The following is a 12,869-nucleotide window of genomic DNA, read 5'->3' on the forward strand; positions in this document are numbered from 1 at the left end:
GCAAGTGGCCGCTCGCAACGTGACCAGCCCACTCGCACTTTAGTTGAGCAACTTTTAGAGGTAGTGACGTCATTTCTGAATGGGTCCTGGTTTGGGAAAACGTACTGAATTCTAATCTTCTTAATTGATGATTTGATTGGTTTAGAGTTCAAATTCTGGTAAATTTAGTTTAAACTTAGTTGCTTAGGTATTTAATGCTAGTTAGTTATCTGTGTGTAATTATGAGTATGTAGGTAGTAGTCTAGTGTTTTCTTTTTTCATTTATTTGGCTTAAGTTTCTTTGGCTTTTTTCAGAATGCTAAATCGTTTTACTCGTGAAATTGTTGTTTATTTAAAAAACTAGGAAAGACTTTTAATTTAAATTAGTAAACAAAATACTTACTCAAGACACTCAAAACAAAATACACTCCAATAAGAGAGTATGTTTAATAATAATTACCCCTAAGTAACATAAAAGGCATAGGTAATAGGATCTTACACGTGCTGTTAATCAATAACATTTTTTCAGCTTTCCATTATTGATTTATTAATTGTGTATTAATGTGTACCTACATGGAAACAAATAATTATTGAAACCATAATACGTATCCAATTCAAGTGTGCGCTGACCTTTTCGAGTCATTTAATAAAATTTACAAAAACGCCGCTCGCTCGCGAATATAACAAAGTGTTTTGTTTATCGTTTTCATCATACCCTAAAACGTGACAGAAATAAAATTGTTTGGTAAACAGTTTGTTAGGACGTTCTTTCTTCCATCTATGTTTATAAATTAGGTAAGTAGGAAAAAGCGCAGTAGATAACTGATTACCTACTATAATAGCAAAATGTGTCGAAATCTAATAAATATTATACCTACATGCATCAATCAAATAAAAGTTCTTTGACTTTTGTTAAAAATTAATTAACATTATTTAATACTGCAATAAACTTGCATTTATAAATACGAGACGATTACCATGAATTTTATGGGTATCCCAACATATTATAGAGCAATATGTTCTACATAATGTGTGTGCGAAGGCATCGTTTGCCATGGACCATGAGATGAAATAATATTTAAGTAGGTTGCCATTTATGACCATACTTTAATGTAGGTAGGTTTTGGCAGCAAGAATATCCGCATAGCAATGGCTATTATAATAATTAATCTCTATTTCCGAAGGAAATGGCGGAAACCGTTTATTATGATTGTTCATTACAAAATGGGGTGTTTACTGCATTTAATATTCTATTATCTTGAAAGCAAGCAAACCTGACGGCCAATGGGGCAGAAAGGTTCTAAAATGTAGGCTACAGGATAGACAGATACCAGACCTTATAAATGTTGGGAGAGCATCAGCAAGGAAAATCCTGTGGCTGAAATGATGAAGCCAATAAAGAAAAATCCCTCAACAAGTTACCAATCTTTAAAATACCTTATCAAAATCTACTCTTCTGTTGGTCCAAACAACACTCAATACTCAAGCTAGCTAGCTGCTCAAATAAACTGAAATAATTAAGTGGATGGGAGACGATAGATCTATTCCTAGAAAACAATACCAAACGCCCCCGCCAAGCGAAACAAATACAGGAGCACTTTACAGAGACATTGCAATGAATAGTTACACACCAAATTAATGAGTTAAGTACCTATGCTTGAATGGTTACACCCCAAATTAATGCCTAAAGTACGTACTATGCATCTTCAAGTTTTAATTGCTGTGAGCATGTTTCCCGCGCTTGAATCGGGTTCAAGCGTGTACCAAAGAGAACAGACAAAAACTTGCAAAAATGCATTGTTTGGAATTTTAAAGTAGGTTTTTGCACATCATTTTTTAGCTTAGTTTGAAAGTCATTTTACACGATTCCGGCGTATTTTACTTAAAAAAATAACGCTTTTTTGTAAAAGACTTCATTTCTGGACTTCGATTGATTATTATGTACTTACTGCAACTAATAAACATGAAACTTTCAGTTAAACATCCTTTCAGAAATTGGTATCTATTTGTCCACATTCTCGTCTATTACGATCTACATGCCTATCTTATTCTATGTAAGTGTAATCTTATGATTTTTCGCCTATTGGTGGAATTTTCCTGGCTGTAAAAATTTTATAGAAGACATTTACATTCTGAGAGATCTTTCCATGCAATTTCAAAGTAAGTAGGTATTAATGATCGAAAAAGAAGATTGAATAGTATTTGATTCTTATTTGGGCTGTGACTTTCTAGCTTGTAAGTTCAGCTACGATGTAAACTTTAGGAGATGCGGGAACTTAAGTGACGAAATCTTGCAATTTGTTTGTCTGGATTTATGTTCTAGAACATGTGCCGTATGTTCTTCCCAAGTTAAAGTTACTACGAAGGATGCATTAAGATGCGATGCATTTTTGTCACGCTAAAATTGAAAATTCCGCCAGATTATAATCTGACGTATGTAGATTACAATCTAAATTAACTTAACCCAATATTAATTTACTTATAATCTCGCACGTTATATTATAAACTGACAGAGTAGAAATAAGTTATTAGGCACTGCTCACATGGAAAACTGTCTATACTCGTAATTAATATTATAAATTAGGCATTCATTGCTTACCTGGCATTTAGATGTTTGTAATGCTAAGAGTTGGCAGTATTTCATGTTTGTTAACAAGGTCTTAGGTAAGTAATGCTTGCCATTTTATTCATTTTGCCAACAACTTTAGATAGTCATGAATAATCATGGTAATATAAATCAACATCTAGAGTTTTTTGGCAGGAATCCACAAGTTTATCTTCATTTTAAATTTTTAACCTTTCATCGTCACCGTATAAATCAGAGAATTTTAAAACTTCGTGACACAAATCTTTGGCAAGGTTTGTTTTTGCAAGCGGCAACTTCGTTCGTAGTTGAGAGAAATATTCGCTCCTCATTTACAAGTTTTCAGATGAAACGGACCTGAAATCCGAATGTTGGAAAGTGTAATTTAAATGTTTAACATGTATTTTGAAGCTAAAACATTTTGAGTAAATTGGTTTCATTACCCACAGGTTTCATATTATTTAATTATGATTAAATGTTTGTTATTGTTTTTACTTTCAATTTTAAAAATAAACACTCTTACACTCGGATAATTATAAAATGATTCAAGCGAAACCTATTAATTTATAATCACTAAGGTTGAGTTGCACCACCTTATTTTAACCGTGACTATAACGATAGTCTGTGTTTTTGTATGGAGTTTGTCATAGTTTTGATGTTTGTTAAAGTTAAAGTGAGATGATGCAACCCAGCCTAAGCAATTTTTGAGATCGTTGATAAAACTATATAAATAGGTTTAGACCTCCCCTCCCCAGTGGTAAACCTAAATTTATTAAACGAAAGCTAGAATAATATTTAAACAGAACACAGCAATTTGTAAACATTTCACCTGTTTTACTTGCACGTTACACATAAAATCTCGGTAATATTTTTCTAACGTTGCCTAGATTTATTTGTAGCTGTAAATCCTAGAATACAGCTTCATAGAGCTATTTATCATCGAAACAAAAAGGAAAACATCATGTAGGTACCTACACATACATCGTGTAAAACGAACGTTTATATTTTACAGAATATGTGAATGTTACAAAGGCAAAAGTTTCTTGTATGGCTAACGGTTATGCCATAATTTTATCTAAAGCTTCCCTACAATGGCTGCCATCAAACCGCCCTTCACAGTTCATTGCTGATCCTATTCTGTGAAATTGCTTTTTATCACCCTTAAGATCCTTTATTCTTCTTATTATGTTAGTTATCTCTCAAAGGCAATTATAAATTAGCCATGGATCGTACTTACGCAAATTGGTGAAAACTTCTTTGTTTGGTTCCCAGTGGTTTGAACAATGCAGGCATAACCAACCTGGTATCTCGATGGGGAGAGATATTTCTTAGCCTTGGAACGTGGATTCATTAAGTTACCGTGCAGTCATAAATCATAATTTTTATGGAAGTGTTTTCAATATACTTATTTGTAAATTATTTATCTACTTACATTTTGAACACTCTCATTGTTATAGAAAATTCTACTTACATTGTAATAGTTTTAGGTTTACCTGTATTCCTATTGATAAAACTCGAAAACATAGACGAAAAATAATAATAATAGGTAAGTTAGCTTAGGTACGGATGTTGAAGTTGAAAGAAACATTTATTATGTATAGTCAAGAATTTTTTTTTATGTATTTTATGTGCTGCAAACTTTGTAGAAAACTCTTACGAAAATGAAAAGCTGTAAGTGAATTTCTGGGGAAGTTAATTTTGAAATACACACAACAAATCAGACTGCATTTAACTTTACCGGTCCGATATTATTTGCTTCAATCTACCCTTTCAGTTTTTAAGGAATGTAATTTTAAGTTATGAACGTTTTTAAAGCCAATCTCACTTGCTCGGCAAAGGCATTTTCTTATTTGTTGCTTCAGAGTGGTCAGGGTACTCGCCTTGTACTGTATTAAACTTTGAATAAGATTTCCGAAGACCGATGGAAATCAGACCTTATTCTCAATACTTAGGGTAGTACGAGAAGTCGTGTTTAATGCAACATTTTTCATCTCGCCTGAAGTAATGCTACATCAGTTATTCCACATCGTTAACTCCCGTCCCCTTTTAAAAGAGCAAGAAACGATTTTGGCAAGCGGATGTCAAAATTAAACCCATTTTAAAAAGGGAAAACGTCTGTATAGGAGACGTCCCTTAAATAACTACAGATGACCCACGCTGAACTGTCCCACCAAACTCAATGACAGGGGGGCGCTACCATCGTTCAACTATATGGTTTCCAAACATGGCAAAAATCGGAACCAGCGATCCGGTATTGACGGTGGCGCCCCACTGTCAATGTCATCGATAGGACAGTCCAGTATTTTGGAACTATATATAAGTGGTTTTATGTAATACCCTTACATTGGTATTCAACCAATCAAACGCTAAAATGTATGCTTATGATTGAATCAGGTTTCAACAGTCGTTTCAAGAGCCTCAAATAGAATATTAATGCTACTCGTGTCTAAATTCGGTACTCAGATGGGTTCTAAATCAGATCACATATGTTTGTGTCCTTGATAATTATTAACTTGTTTGTTTACGAAAGTTGCAATGTATTTTGGTGGCTTCCACGTAAATATTTTTCAGTGGAATGTCCCTTGGGTGTGTTCTATTTCACGTCCCAATTATTTACCTAATTTAAATTGCCTCCGTACCTACATAGATATACCTTCCCGAGTGTATTTACCGAGCCTGGTTGAGGTAAGTAATGAGTCAATACAAGGTAATTATCGATGTTAATTAGACCATATTAAATCCATTGCTGGCCATATTATGATCTCAATTAACAGTTCTTTTTTCTAGCTGCCATCATTCTTTACCACTATGTCAAACAAAATACTGTGGTATCGTATGCTTACAAGTATTATAACTTGTAAGTAATAGCGGTGACTTCTTAAAATGTGATGTCTAATGTAAGGGAACCAGCCTACATTATAAAAGCATCTACATTCTATGTAAATCAAACTTACAGTCCCCAGGTTCCAGGTATATTTAAATCTTATAATACCATTAACCCCTCCAGCTAACAATTGCGGTAGACCGGGCTCAAAATCTTGAATCGCCAATTCGATGCCGAAACCTTTTGCCTATCGCCGCTTCGAGTCTTAGTACTTATCGTAATATAAAATATCGGTGGTAAGTAGGTATACCTAAAAATAAAAAATATTCTACTTTCGTCTTATTACAGCCATTCCAAACATTCATTCTCTGGTATCATTTTTTAAATCTCAAATGAAACACAAGGAAAGGTCGATGAAGGCAAAAATAATTTCGCTTGAAGTCGTTCCGTTTTTGTAATATCGTGTAAATGCGACGGCGATTGGCGACCCAATTGGCCAAATTTGATAAAACGTTGGGGTTCCGCCGATGGGTTTCGGTCTTATATCCATTTGGGATGTTGTTATTCTGCGAGCGATAAACTTTTCAGCCTAAGTGGCTGTAAATGGAATGTAGGTGCGAGTGCTTAGGTACTGAATAGGGCCTTTAGGTAACCTTTTTGATCACAAGTCCACTATTGATGAAACTTTGGATTTCTAGACATTACAATAAGGTCTAGAGGAGACATCTAAAATCTTCACTTTATGACTTAGAAATTAATATTATTATAAGTTAAATTAATGAGATTCAGCAAACTCTCAGAAATCAGGGGATATTTATAATATCATATTCTAGAATTTTTTATACCTAAAATTACAGTAAAATTATAAAGTAGTAACTTACAAAGGAATCAATAAATTAGTGTAAAAAAAAACAGAAGTAAAACGATAAAACATATTTCACTTCAGTTGGTTATTATCTATTTCCTTGAATGAATAACAATGAAATTGTCACAAGAAGACGGGTCTCATGAAAAGATAACTTTTACAAATTACTGAAAAGTTATATCCTTGGCAATCGTCTGTCAAAGTAGCTGTTGTTTCTTCGCTTTTAGGCGGTTTTCCTTTGAATAACGAAAACAAATAGATATACAAACAATAGGATCTGTTCAAACTTCCAGAGTAATTTAAATTGAAATGGGAAATCAATAAATACGCGGTTTGTTCTCAGAAGCTTTGCAAGCAAGTGAAAGTCAAATATCTAGAAATAGGTAAACAATTCTCCTTCAAATTGTCTTCATTCGTTCGTTTCAGCCAAATGACGTCCTCTGCTGGACAAAGGCCTCCCCCCCCTTCCATAACGACTGGTCCTGCGCTGCCCGCATCCAGGTTCTCCCCGCGACCTTCACTAGATCCTCGGTCCACCTAGTGGGAGTCTACCCATGTTCCGGCTCGTTGTGGTCGCCACTCGAGAACTTTTCTGCCCCAACGGCCATCGTCTATACGAGCTATGTGCCTCGTCGACTGCCACTTGATTTATGCAATTTTACGAGCTATATTGGTCACTTTGTTTCTCCTGCGGATCTTTTCATTTCTGATTCGATCACGCAAGTAAACTCCGAGCATAGCATAAAATTGTCTTCAAGACAACGAAAATATTATTATGAAATCAGTTCATTGCCCACCACCTTGATTTATTAGAAGTGTCATGTTAATAGTCAGACTAAACTATTTGTAAGCCGAGGTATTTTATGAAATGAAATGTTCCAAGTAGAAAGACAATAAAAAATTATTTTAAAATTAATCGAGTTTCAATTTCAGTTGCTAGAAAAGACGCGAAAAAGAAGTTTTAAAAAATAATCATTTAAATATTTTTGTGTCCTTTCTTACTTGCTATTAACGTAAACGGTAGATAGACATGACATGGGCAAGGAAAAGCCTGGAAGGTCAGGAAAGGAAAGATTTTTCCTGCTTAGAATGGCATAAGAAAGAAGCATTTGAAGCAATTACGAGGGACAATTGAGGACCATAAACTACATTAACGAGCTGAATGTATTGCTATTATACGGAAAACTTGGGTTGTAGAGGACGTGTCTTTTTCCGTATATTGGCGTTGCTTGCGGTAAATAAAATTGACTTTATTAAATGCCTATATCTATCTAACTCCAACAGCCAAAATATAACAATGCTTATGGCGATAGACTTAAGGTCTAGACACACACAGCACGGCGGCTTGGTATCGGGGGATTTATTTTAAAAGAATCATGTCGACGACTTACCTATTCTATGATTTTTGTCAAATGTCGACGACTCACATCGGCAGGTCGGCGGTCCTGTTGGGTACAAAGACAACGAGTTTGGTGTGTAGACTGCATTAGATACAAAAAAAAAGATCATGGTAGTTTCTGTAGCAAAAGCTGTCCTTCTACGGTCTCACTTTCCATCTGCTAAGGACCAGGCCAAGAGCTTTCCTGGTTAAAACTTACCTTAAAGTTACATACTTTAAGCGATAAAGGCAATGTTATGACGCCTCAATCAAATCATCGACCCACCCCTGTTGGCTTCACAATACAAACTCGTGAAACTTTAGCTTCCTTATCAGATTAAAATTAGTAGGAACAAGCACGTTTTGAATTACAATTAGGATAATATCGTCACGCATCTACCTACTCCATAAACTTCACGCTCTAAGTAAATCAAGTTCCATTGAAATTACTACAGATGTATAACTAGTGGTTACCTACTTTCTGTACAATTAAATCAGTTGATAAGTTTGTGTTGTAGGGAAACTCCTGATGAATATAAAGCAGTAGGTATGAAATGTGTGTCCTATAAATAGCCAAAAAGGTTTTATGTACAAGTATAAAATCGATTTTCAGGCTTTACATCTAATCTTTAGGTGTATGCAATGTTGAGTTTCAAACATTCAGGCTAGGAATATGGTAGGTATGATAGGTCATTAGATTAAATTAATTTGATAATGTAATAAAAATATTTTTACACAAGAAGAATAAAAGTAGTACCTAAGTATCCTAAGATAAGAATGCTAAAGGTCGATTACTTCTTAACACCTATTAGTATAATATACTATACGATAAGTTGTCCTGAGGATTTTCCTACAATGTATAAAATGAAACAACCAATGCAAACAACAACAAATTTATGTTGAAAAATAATTTATACAACTGCATTCTTAGACATTTTATTTTAAATAACATTAAAATATTATTGTTTCTCATTTTAATTCATTCGTACGAAAATAACATTTCATTTCTATTACATTCACAATTATTTTGATGAATTTAAGTTTTAATTATTTACAAACTAGCTTTCCGCCCGCGGCTTCGCCCGCGTGGAATTTTGTCTGTCACAGAAAAACTTTATCGCGCGCGTCCCTGTTTCAAAAACCGGGATAAAAACTATCCTATGTTCTTTCCCGGGACTCAAACTATCTCTATGCCAAATTTCATCAAAATCGGTTGCGAGGTTTAAGCGGGAAAGCGTAACAGACAGACAGACAGACAGACAGACAGACAGACAGACAGACAGAGTTACTTTCGCATTTATAATATTAGTTGGGATATCCATGTTTCTAAATATTTTAACAACCAGTCAAAAGTATCTTTGTTACCGTCTTGAACATTATACCAGTGATTGTTCTATAATATTTGTACTATTGTTTTTATGGAAACAGTAAGTAACATCTGGTTTTTTATTCGCCATGAACACCTTGATCAAATACTTACATAAGAATTGAATTTGTAAAAAATATGAGAACATCGATAGTTGTTTTTGAGTTTAGTGTCGTGAAAATAAAAAATCTCCTTAATATCAATCAAAATACACAAAATAACCAAGAAAATTATAAGTTTTAAATGCCTGGGACGTCCTGTGTTTATAAAAAAATAAACCAACATTTAGTATAAATGTCTAAATACTTATACAATTTGAAGTCGTTAGTTGGGATTCATTATAATAACAATGATTAGAATTATAAAGATAAGAATATCAAATTTAATATCTTATGAATTTTATTAAAGTGAAAACTACAACTTATTAAGTAGAAGCAATCATACAAAAGCATGATGACTAGAAAACAAATTGAAAACTTGATACGGATTCCTTTACAATACTCTTACAAATAGAAGATGGAATAAAATTTATGTTATTATCACATCATACAAATACGCGTAATATTAATGTAGTACCTAACTCGTTATTTTATAACTTATAATAGATTAGCCCTATTTTATTGAGCATATCGTATAAAAAACGGCCAAATACGAGTTTATACTAGCATGCGGGGCTTCCGTACATTGTCATTATCGTCATCATCATCATTTCATAATAATCATAATAGGACTTTTACTGTTGAATATAAAAGTAAATAGGTTCAGTAAAAGTAAGTCTGAAAATATCTATAATAATGTTGCTATAGTTTTCCATTTCGAATTAGTAGGTACGGTAGCCCTAAAAAACTATCGAGTTTTAAATTGAAACTTTACACTTACGACTGAACTATTTTAGAGACTTCAAACTCCATCACTTATTCACAGCACTTCATATCTTATTCACTTCAACACTTATCACTGAATGTACCATTATAGCTGGTCATCACACACGTGGTAGTGTCTGTCGTCCCTGTCCCCTTTGGGGTTCATCCTCACTGCATTACCATTCGTGAACAGCTCCGTGGCATTCGAATGATCTGTCGACAAAAGAAATCGATTAGAGTAATCGACTAATTTAGCCGATATTAGTTTTCAGCTACGACGTAGTAGAGCCGTAGCGTGCTACGACGAACTCCGGTGAAAATACTACAAATACGAGTAAGCTTACATACGATCAGTTCAACAGGTAGTTAATGATTAGACAAAACTCTGTAGCAAAATTCCATATCCAGACTGAAGAATGACAGTATCATCCTTTTCTTACTGAGAAAATTAATCATAACTGTTTTGGTCGTCAAAAAAATGTCCACGTCGCTAGGTACTTAAGTTTTTTTTATCTCTAGATTAAATGAAATCACATTGTGATGAGTACGCAAACAATAGATTCGAAATCTATTTGGGTATAGAATATAATTAATTATACACTGGGGCTTAATAGGTCTCAGTATTCAATAATTGGGCAGAACCTAGATCATTAAAAATGTACCTAAGCCGTCACAGAATCGCTGACTTTCCGAAATACGCCAACCGATCTGTTTTCTCTCGGGATATAATCGTGTTTCCCAGCGGAATTCAAGCAGATTTCTCCGCTGATTCCTCGCTCAATTTGAATAAAAGCCTTAGGGAGTATGTTAATAATAGGCAGCTTTAAATTGTTTTAAGCAAAAAGCGTCCTATCGCGACATACAGGAACAACATGCATGTTCTGCTGTTGACTGATTAAAACAACAATTTCAATTATTAGAGGGGTTTGGTGGCAAGCAAGCGACCTTTGTAAAACCAATCTAACACTCTGCGAATACCTACAGTAGATTAGTATTCCGTGAGAGTTGAAATCACGGAAGTTTGTAGATCAGTCGCAAAAAAGGGTATGCCAAATGATGGTGTGGTGTTTATTAGCTATTGCTCATATTAAATTTAATTTCTTTAACGATAGTGTAATAAGACTACTCCTGCAACTTCAGTGAGCATGCAATTTGATCGGTCGCTTGTTAAAAGAAATATGAAACTCCAACGAATAGCCGTCTCACCATCGACTAATGATGGTTATTTTTAAGATGGATCGGCTCTTACGAGAAAATGGGGAGGAAAAGCATTTTGAGGGGGCCATTGACTTGACGATGCTTGATTTTTTTAAGCTGGTATTCAAATAACGTGAATCATTTTGTTTTGGTGTAGACATCATTTTAAAATTTTAACGATATTGTAACATTATATTTAGAAACATTTTACGCCATTTAAAAGTCAAAGCTCGAATATTCCCAGTAAAATCGTTATGAGAATATTTATCTTTAATAGATGTCAGTTTAAATCCCTTAATGAAACTGATGCCTGGTACCTGATCCTATTAAAGTTTCCAAGTTAATTGACCCAAAACTTTACGTGACACCTAATGGACACGCCAGTTAAGTCAAACTTAATGAAAATTAGGTTAACTAACGTCCGACCTCTGAGGCTTTATGGTATCGTCTCGGCACAATACTTTAGCATCAAGTACTTGTAATAAATGTCATTTTGTAAAAAATATCAAGTCCGATTTGCAGTCAACTGTAGCCAACCACTGACAAGTCAGTTGTATTTAAAAAAAAATGTCGATCATGAACTACGGTAGTTATTTAACCTTAACTAGTATCCATTTTTAGATAGGTATTTCTAAATATATATAACTCAAAGGTGACTGACTGAATGACTGACTGACAATTTGATCTATTAACGCACAGCCCAAACCACTGGACGGATCGGGCTGAAATTTGGCATGCAGGTCGATGTTATGACGCTAAGATAGGATTTTACGAAACTCCACCCCTAAGGGGGTAAAACGGGATCTTCGCGTACGAAGTCGCGGGCGGCCGCTAGTATAATAATATTATTCTAAGAAATAACAGCTGCATCTTTTATATAGAATTAAGCTAAGACTTAATTGGTTGAATTTAAATGAGTTCACGTGAATTGGGATTGTAAAAGATATTTTAAATTCACTTAATTTAAAAAAATTGCACCGAAACGTATTTTATTTTTTTTGTAAATTCTTAGAAAACAGTAAGTTTTATTCAAACACTGCTTTGTTTCTGAAGTTTAATTGAATATCCACTAGGTAGTTTTCGAATTATCTAGCTTGTCTAGACGTTTTAGCCAAAACTTTTGTTAATCTTAGTGAATAATATTATTAATCATTTACCACTGTAGATCAATCCTATAAAATGTAAAGTACCTATACCTACTCGTACATTATTGTAAGACAGAAAGAAAGAAAATTAGTTTATTCAGTTCATCAGATTGCATCAATTTGGTAAAATAATTTATTTTTAATTAAAATGGAAACCACCCAGCATGTGTCATGTAATTTTCAGCTACTAATATCGGTAAAACACTAACAGTTTCACATTCCACGTCGTAAAAGCCCTTAACTCGGGAACAAATAAACGTCTTGTCATAAAATGGGGTCAATACCACCCCTGCAGACACAAAATAACAATATAGGTATATTATGTTACTGTACTGGAACATTCAGGTCTTTTTGCTGAACAAATGTTCGTCTCGTACATGTACTTACGAACATTCAACGTTCTTTTGTTTTGCCTCTAATGTGGCTTTAGTGAATACGGGAAAAATAAACAGACTATTATACCCCATTCACATAATATTTTAGATAACAGAAATTTGAGCTCAGTGCGATTAAGTAAAAGTGCTTATTTTTAATTTAAATGCTTTTGTCTCATTTCTAAAGTTAGCGTCGCATTATTTTTTGTCATAAAATATAAAAGAAACACTTTAGCGAGACATTACTTAGTTTTTAAACTGTGCAAAACACTAATAATGAGCTTTTCCTTATTA

The 12,869-nt window shown here is 34.0% G+C and overlaps 1 protein-coding gene across 1 annotated transcript in view; it reads right to left on the reverse strand.

The window, feature by feature from the left end:
* Nucleotides 1-9,300: 9,300 nt before the first annotated feature.
* The window catches only part of NGR-A33 (neuropeptide receptor A33), a 67,090-nt gene continuing 63,521 nt past the window's right edge, over nt 9,301-12,869 (reverse strand). The window contains exon 11 of the mRNA XM_028321789.1: nt 9,301-10,072. The gene's annotated coding sequence lies outside the window, so the exon portion shown is untranslated. The remainder of the gene's footprint in view (nt 10,073-12,869) is intronic.

The sequence above is a fragment of the Ostrinia furnacalis genome, unplaced genomic scaffold (genome assembly GCF_004193835.3).
Source record: "Ostrinia furnacalis isolate ACB-3 unplaced genomic scaffold, ASM419383v2 OfSCF7580, whole genome shotgun sequence".
NCBI lineage: Eukaryota > Metazoa > Arthropoda > Insecta > Lepidoptera > Crambidae > Ostrinia > Ostrinia furnacalis.